The sequence below is a fragment of the Nematolebias whitei genome, chromosome 1 (genome assembly GCF_014905685.2).
Source record: "Nematolebias whitei isolate Nwh7 chromosome 1, NemWhi1, whole genome shotgun sequence".
In the NCBI taxonomy this organism is placed as follows: Eukaryota; Metazoa; Chordata; class Actinopteri; order Cyprinodontiformes; family Rivulidae; genus Nematolebias; species Nematolebias whitei.
The window spans coordinates 88614538-88623616 of NC_056498.1; the positions used below are offsets into that span (position 1 = coordinate 88614538).

The following is a 9079-nucleotide window of genomic DNA, read 5'->3' on the forward strand; positions in this document are numbered from 1 at the left end:
ATATACTGTGTGTACATATATATAAATATATAAATTGCAGACGCTGGTCTAGAAGAAGGGTAAAAATCACTATTTTTTGGCTGTTTCCTTTAGGTCTTATTACAGCAGATCACAAATCAGTCAGACTGGACCAACCAACCCTGTTGACTGGTACCAGTTAAAGTTTTAAGCCTTGCTCTAATGGCCACCATGATTTTGTGCAGGAGAGTGGGCAGTATTTAATGCCCCATATCTTCAAGGCACAGACTCTGGTTCAAAAAATACAACATGGCAATTCTAATAAACCCAGTTCTGTTGGTTACTCACACTAAATACAGTTTTTGGTTGAAACCTCAGCTCTGACCCCTGATGTAATCTCAACTCTCTCTTCATTCTGTCACGCCTACTGCACATTTAACTTCTGTCCTGCTATCCTTGTACTGTACTTTCCGCCATACATGTCGCATCGTCGTATAAGTTGCATCAGTCCAAATATGTCTAATAAAGTGGGAAAAAAACATAAATAAGTCGCTTCGCTGTATAAATTGCAACTATTATGCATCACCGCTGACGTGTCGAGTTTGTTATGCGTCACCGCTGACAACCCGGAAATGTGGACCGGTGTTGTGCCAAAAATCGATTGGCTGCCAAATGACGGCCACGGGTGCATGCACAGGAGGACTTTAACAAGAATTTAACAAGATTAACACTTATAAACAATTATTTATTTGCTCGACATTATAGTAAAAGTGTGTCTCAGTCTAACTTTTGCTTAATAAATGCACGTTGACGGTCAAATCAGCTGCATTTCAAAAGCCAATTCGTGGCTGAAGGAGCATGCAGAGTAGAGTTACATTCGGGCCTAAAAAATCCAATCCGACTCGGCCCCAGCCTGCAGTCATCATTTCCAAACCGCACCCAACCTGACAAATTAACAGTAATTACAGGTCCGAACCCGGGAAAAAAAACAGACATTTTTAATTTGTTATTAACGGCAGCTGATTTGACGTTTGCTCCAAGAGTTCCGGAGCGAGACAAAGGTGGCTTGGTATGGCAAGCCAAGTGTCTCAGTAATAGCCACTTTTACCTATTAATGAAACACTTGGCTTGCCATATTACTCGAGGATCCTCTAGTGGCTGAAAATGGAAGTGTTCAATATTTTCCATGTCAGAATGAATGAAATCGTCAGATCTCAGTCAAAAATTGGTTATAAATATGGGGGGAAAAAACGTTTATTAGTCGCTTCAGTGTATAAGTCACAGGACTTGCAAATTTATGCAAAAAAGTGAGAGTTATACAGCGAAAAATACGGTGCATGTCTTGCACTGCCATCCTTCATGTATGTGCATTCTTTAGAAGATTCACAAAGACAATGTGGAAAGGGTACAAATATAGATTTAAACATATTTCTAATGTGTTTTTTTTTCCATCTTAGCAGGTAAAAGATAATGAAAGTCATTGTACTTTTATTTAAATGTTAGCAGTCTACATTTTTATCTGAAAATCTTAAGAACACATACTTTTTTTCACTTTGTCCTCCGGTGAAACCAGACATGTCTCCCTGAGCCCCCACCCCACACACCTGTTTCCCTGCTTGCACTCGTTCGTCCTGTGAACCCTTAAAAAGCCTCTTTTTTCCTCCTGCATATCTCCTAATTCGAAGGATCAGCTGGTCTCTCAACAAAATTGATCAACTTCTCCCGACAGGAGTCAGGGTAAGGAGGACCCTCTTACATCAACGGAAACACATTGGATTCATGATGACAACTGTTTCTTTTGCTGTTTAGCTGGTGAATTCTGGATGGTCTATAAATTCGTGTGGATGTGTCGAAGCTCGACAGCACTCAGACTGAATTTGTGGAGTTGTGTCAGAGAGCTGGAGCAGCTGTTAGGACTGTGGACTCTAGCAGCACACATGAAGGGAAATAATCTTGGAGAAGCTGTGAGCTCGACTTTCGGCGTAAAGAATAAATTTGGCTGTTTTGGAGTTCCATCAGAGGGATATATATCAGTGAGACTTTAAAAGGAAGAAACAGCAATTCACGAGTTCTGCCTGACCCAAACTGTGGCCTTGACGCCGGACTTATCTCAAATCCTCCTGGAATGTTTTGAAAATGACAAAGATGCTTTGTCTGTTTCCTCACCCCTCCCTTCCCCAAGGTTGTGGGCATGTGACAGAGCCTCAACCGAGCTGATGATGAATAACACTTCTTATCTGGACAATGGCTGAGAGGGAGCTCTGGACTATGCTACGACTTTCCCTTAAAAATTCAATGTCTTCACCAGCCTATATGTTCATGTATAACGTCTATTTATGTTGCTTTGCTGTGGTAGTTTTTTTTGATGCCTCAAATCGTGCCCTGTCTAGGACACAGCGTGAGAGATCTTTTTTTTTTTTATACCGTCTCTCCTCATGTTTTCTTCCCTTTTATCATCTAAGCAAAATATTATTCTGAATAAGAATAATGAAGGCCACGCTTTTTATAGTTGCAGCTTAATGCACTCCACCCATCTTTCGAATGACTGTACGTACATATTCTCGTTGTATCTCGGTGCAATGTCTTATTCTGATTCTGATTCATAAAACATACAGAAAATCAAGAGAAACAGTAAAAGTGTTCAGTTTGTATTACTTGCGGACTGGAATTACATGGTCCAGGTCAGTGATTTTCATGAAGGGTTTGTGGAAGTAGTGTAGCTGCAGAATACAGGCCAGCAGGAAAAAGCCCGGGATCACAATACTGGTGAAGAGTTCAGACAGAGCGAATGTCTCCAGACCAAGCGCTGCTAGCCTGACGGTGACAAGAAGAGCAAAAAGACAGTCAATATTTCAGCTTTAACCTTGCATTTTTCTCTTAATAGCCTATTCTAAAAGTCAAACTATAAATCAAAACTGAGGTGGATTAACTGTTTAAACAGTTTACAGAAAAGAGGAAGCACTGCTGAGAAGAAACCAACCAGTGGCCTTGTTTAAGAAATATGTGGAGGCCTTAAAGAACTTCAGGACATTAAAGAAGCACGTACTGTCCATCAGTGAAACCAGTTAGATTTTTCCAGTATCCAGGGAAGTCTTCAAACTGGTAAGTGTAGATGGAGATGAGCACCAGCATGGTGTAGGCCACAACGAGCCACCAGAAGAGCTTCAATAGATGCCTCCAAAGAGAGTAGTACACCTAAAAAATAGAACGGTTACTCATTAGGACATGGTGAGGTTACTGCAGACAGAAATTATTGAATGTATGAATTTGCATTACTTTAGTTTCAGTCTGCTCATAACCCTGCACAGCATAATTTACAAAGTAAGACCCTACCCATGTAAACAAAGTTATTTAAACATTTTTTATTGTTAGAAATGCCTGATCTAAATTGTTATATGACTAAACATACAAACTTCAGTGTTTCAACCCAGATGCTATCCTCATTTCACCTATTGTATCTTAAGGCATTACCTCACTGGACTGCGACTTTTGGAGACTAGTTGTTGGCAATCATAAGGTGCAAAAAAAAAAAAAAAAAGAAGTCACATTTTCACTGAATTCACTGTCACTGAATTCTGAGCGTTTGCGACCAGCAGGCTGTGTGGTCGCATCTTGGACCAATTTTTCAAAATTACAGTTAATTTTTTTGTGCATGTCTTGCAAAACTGCATTGCGGAACTTGTACAGTATATGTTCTCATGGTCCCACCGTCACCCTGCCTCGTTACCACTTTGATAGCCGACCCCACATTTATGATTTAATCTATGGGAGTACAGTACAAATTTGAAATAAATACAGGCACATTTAGACCAGCTTTAATCAAGAGAATTGGACATTTAGAGTGGAAGCCTTGGACGTTGTCTGTCATCACGAGAGCTTTAAAGTTACCAAAACTAAATTCAGAATATTCTAACAAAGTTAAATGAGGTCCTCTGGGTGGATTTAAAAAAATAATTAAAAATTAAGAACTTATTGAAACATTTTGCCTTTTATTCAAATACTCCAATCAGTGTGTTGAGCTGCAAAAAAACCCTCAGTCTTATAATAACCCCTTATCATACTGGGTCAACCAGTTGTTCGCATCATAAGGACTCTACAGTTAATGCCCCTTTTCCACTGTCACAGTGCGGATCAGGTCAGTTAGGGTCGGTTCAGATCGGCTTTGGTCTGTTGCGTTTCCATTTACACTTCTGGACCAGCTCTGTAGGCGGGGACTAGAATCCAACTCGTCTTACCACCTGGTGGCGGTAGTGCTCCCTTAAGCTACTTACTAGCCACCACTAAACGTATTAGAAGAAGAACACTCTGAAGACTTGTCACAAGATGTTGTGGAAGAGATGTCATGCTCTAATGGAGTACCTCATGAGCAGTAACTTTTAAACCTGATTCATAATCCTACCTTACTGCCTTCCTGCCTGCTTTAAACCCATGTGTTTTTCATTTTAGTATATATTTTTACAATAAAGATGGATTAAAAATATCTTCACTTTTATTATTTGCAGATATGCACAAGGTTCATGTTAAAATTGCAAAACATCCCACTGTGCTGTAATCTTTGAAACTGCTTTTACAATAAGATACAGACTTGAAAACAATTAGATTAAAGTTTGTCCTTGAATTTTAAAGATTTGTCTTTCATGAAATTTAAAAACATAAATGTATTACTTATTAATCTAAAAAAGTTAAGTCTGTTTCCTCTGGACATTCAAAAAAACAAAACAAACAAACAAAAACATGTATTGTTTATTTATTATGAACTGTATTGTTTGTTTTGTGAATGTCCAGAGGACCAGACTTAACTTTTTAGATTTTTCTACCTGGATTATTGAGCAGCATCAGGTATGAAGATGTTCACATCCTGAATAGAGAGGAACGATGGTTTGAGAGGAGTAAAGGAGGCCATCTTTGTGAAAAGAAATCGTCCATCATTGAACAGGGGCGGAGGCCTCCGTGTTCAACTGTTCCCCTCTTCCAATGCTGTTATTGCTAGTATCACTCAGCCCTCTGCGAATAGTAAACAGCCATCAGTGTGCTAATGATCCATCGTTAGGCTGATGGTCCTTCTTGACCATGTGAGCAGCTGGTTTTGGTTGTCAGCAGCAAAACTGGTTGATTCACTCTGAGGAGGTGCTATTTATAAGACTGAGCTGAATACAGCACCTCAGACTGAGGAAGTCTTTCGGATGAAAGACGAAACGTATCTACATTATTTTTTTGTTGTTGTTTGTTTTGCTTTGTTTTGTTTTTGGAATGTCCAGAGGACCAGATTTACCTTTTTTAGATTTACAGTATATATATTTTGTGGTCACATTTAACTTGAAAAAATTAGCCTTTTTTGTGTTCTTTCTTATTTGTGGCTTCAATTGTTACATGGTCTAATTCAGAGAATGGTAAATTGTAGGTGCCACAGTTTGAAAAGTCTTCAGCTTTTCTTGTCTTCATGTTTTCATTGCAAAAGCTCTCAGAATTTTCATTAAAAACTGTTATTTAAACAAATAAATCACATTGAGCCTCAAAGACTCATTTACAAGTGAGACCTGTTTGGACAGACAATAAAAAGAATATTTCACTTTGGAATGAGTGTTTTACAAGAAGTGCTTTTATTGACCAACAACTGTGGTTACATGTGGGTGACGGACTAAAAGACATGTTTCTTTTATGATATAAATATATATGTGTATGCTGACAGATTTATTCACAGATGAGTTGGGTTAGATTCAGACCATTCCTCATTTACTGCATGTAATCCTCCACCTGCCAAGTTTCTTCTCTTCACTCTGAGGCAAAGCTACTAAAGTCCACCAGATTTAAAAAATATACCATACTATACCACTTTATTTATACAGTAAAGCACTTAAAACAGCAACAAGGCCAACCAAAGTGTTGTACAGTAAAAACAAACAAGCAAAGGACACAGGATAAAAACATGGATCCAAATGGAAAAAGATAATAACTAAAGGGCCAACATTGTTGAATACAGACAGGTTAAAAAGCATATCACACTGTGTCAAAAGCCAGAGAATAAAAGTGTTTTTTTTAAGCGAGACTTAAAAACAGTGAGAGAGGGAGCCTGCCTAACATACAGTGGTAACTCATTCCACAGTCTTGGACCAGCAACAGAGAAAGCCCTGTCGCCTCTGAGCTTACAACGTGTTCTTGGAACTGAAAGAAGCATCTGGTCTGCTGACCTCAGAAAGTGCTGTGGGACATATGGCTGCAGAAGATCAGTGATATAAGAGGGGTCAGAACTATTCAGTGATTTAAAAATATACAAAAGGATTTTGAACTGAATTTGAAAGTGATCTGGGAGCAAGCGCAGGTAAGCCAGAAATGGAGTAATGTGCTCTTTTTTGCCTGTACCGGTTAAAAATCGGGCTGCAGCATTTTGAACCAGTTGTAATCGTGTGATGGAGGACTGACTAATTCCAAAAGGAAGCACACTGCAGTAATCGTCCCACCGCCCCCCCGGCAGACCACCTGCTGTTTGTGTTCCGGCCTTCAATTGGTTTACAAATTAAGCCCCGATTTTCACTCTCAGATTAGTAACTACTTGTTTCTCTAACAGGGCTAGAGGAAAGGTTGATACCGTGGTTCTTGATTGTGACATTAGGAGGAAACAACACAACTTCAGTCTTCTTCTCATTGAAACTTAAGAAATTTAAAGCCATCCAGTCCCTGATGTCAGCTAGGCAGTCAAGAAGAGGCTGAACAGAACGTGCACAAGTGTGCTTCAGATGGAAGTAAATTTGACAGTCATCAGCGTAGAAACGAAAGGGTAAGTTATGTTTATGGAAAATAGCACCTAGTGGCAGCAGGTATAACAAAAAGACAAGAGGACTGAGGATGGACCCCTGCGGTACCCCCTACCAAAGTGTTGTCCTTTATGTTGGCACAAAAGGTTTTGTCATTGAAGTAGGCTCTAAACCATTTGAGGGCTGACCCTGTGATGCCCACCCACTGCTCCGGCCTAGAAATGAGGATCTCGTGGTCAAATAAAATATGCCTTTATTTATTTAATCAGAAAATTAGAATAAAAAATAATGTTTGTCCCTACCTGATAGAGGCACAGGCAGATCAGAAAGAGCAGCATGTAGATGATCTTGTACGCAACAAGTTTCCCAGCAAAGGAGACCATGATGAACATCCCTCCACACACATAGATCCAGTATTTAGCGTAGCAGCTCATCACTTTTCTTCCCAGAACCTTCAGCACTGATTCACTTTCAGCCACTTCTTCTGACAGAGAGGATCAAGAAGGGGTGGTAAAATTAGTACAAATAAATTCTCATAACAAGCTACACTGTAGGGAAAAAAAAGAAAAATAACATCCAATGATCATTTATACATTTGTTTGTTGCAGGGAATTATTATGAAACAAAAAAAGTCCACTTTAGAGCAGATTTGTTTAAAAAGCTGACTGCTATTTCACTTCCCAAAACACAAGTTGTATTAATTTGAAAAGCAAACATGATATTAGTTATTAAAAAAAAAAACTACAGGTAAAAGCCAAGATCTACCATCCACATTCTGTTCATCTGGGAAGTGAAATGTGACCAATAATAAAACTAACAGCAGTCCTAGAAGCAGTTTCTTTCTAAAACCTGTGGTAATTAACTCATAGGAGAATATTTTATGTCTAATTCTAACAAAGCAGGAAATGGAAATTTTAGGGAAAATCTTGGTAATAAATAAATAAATAAATAAATAAATAAATAAATAAATAAATAAATAAATAAATAAATAAATAAATAAATAAATAAATATATATATATATATATATATATATATATATATATATATATATATACATACAAACCAGATTCCAAAAAAGTTGGGACACTAAACAAATTGTGAATAAAAACTGAATGCAATGATGTGGAGATGGCAAATGTCAACATTTTATTTGTAATATAACATAGATGACAGATCAAAAGTTTAATCTGAGTAAATGTAACATTTTAAAGGAAAAATATGTTGATTCAAAATTTCAGTGTCAACAAATTCCAAAAAAGTTGGGACAAGTAACAATAAGTTGCTGGAAAATGGAAATTGAGCATATAACGAACAGCTGGAAGACCAATTAACACTAATTAGGTCAATTGACAACATGATTGGGTATAAAAAGAGCTTCTCAGAGTGTCAGTGTCTCTCAGAAGCCAAGACGGTAAGAGGATCACCAATTCCACCATTGTTGTGCAGAAAGATAGTGCAGCAATACCAGAATGGTGTTACCCAGCGTAAAATAGCAAAGACTTAAGTTATCATCATCAACCGTGCATAACATCATCAAAGATTCAGAGAATCTGGAACAATCGCTGTGCGTAAGGGTCAAGGCCGTAAAACTCTGCTGGATGCTCGTGATCTCTGGGCCCTTAAACATCACTGTACCTCAAACAGGAATGCCACTGTCAAGGAAATAAAAGAATGGGCTCAGGAATACTTCCAGAAAGCATTGTCAGTGAACACAATCCACCGTGCCATCCGCCATTGCCAGCTGAAACTCTACAGTGCAAAGAGGAAGCCATTTATAAGCAAGCTCCACAAGCTCAGACGTTTGCACTGGGCCAGGGATCATTTAAAATGGAGTGTGGCAAAATGGAAGACTGTTCTGTGGTCAGATGAGTCACGATTTGAAGTTCTTTATGCAACACTGGGACGCCATGTCATCCGGACCAGAGAGGACAAGGATAGCCCAAGTTGTTATCAACGCTCCGTTCAGAAGCCTGCATCACTGATGGTATGGGGTTGCATGAGCGCTTGTGACATGGGCAGCTTGCATGTCTGGAAAGGCACCATTAATGCAGAGAACTATGTTCAGGTTCTACAACAACATATGCTCCCAACTAGACGTCATCTCTTTCAGGGAAGACCCTGCATTTTTCAACATGATAATGCCAGACCACATTCTGCAGCAATCACAACATCATGGCTACGTAGGAGAAGGATCCGGGTACCGACATGGCCAGCTTGTAGTCCAGATCTTTCACCTATAGAGAACATTTGGCACATCATAAAGAGGAAGGTGCGACAAAGAAGGCCCAAGATGATTGATGATTGATTGGCTGGCCTTGAAGGCCATCTTATCTGAATTCGACTGGAGACGATATGACCCAACGCCCCC

At 39.0% G+C, this 9079-nt stretch overlaps 1 protein-coding gene across 1 annotated transcript in view; it reads left to right on the forward strand.

The window, feature by feature from the left end:
• LOC119407668 (piezo-type mechanosensitive ion channel component 1-like) overlaps window positions 1-9079 on the forward strand; it is a 44668-nt gene that overhangs the window by 34172 nt on the left and 1417 nt on the right. The window lies entirely within an intron of this gene.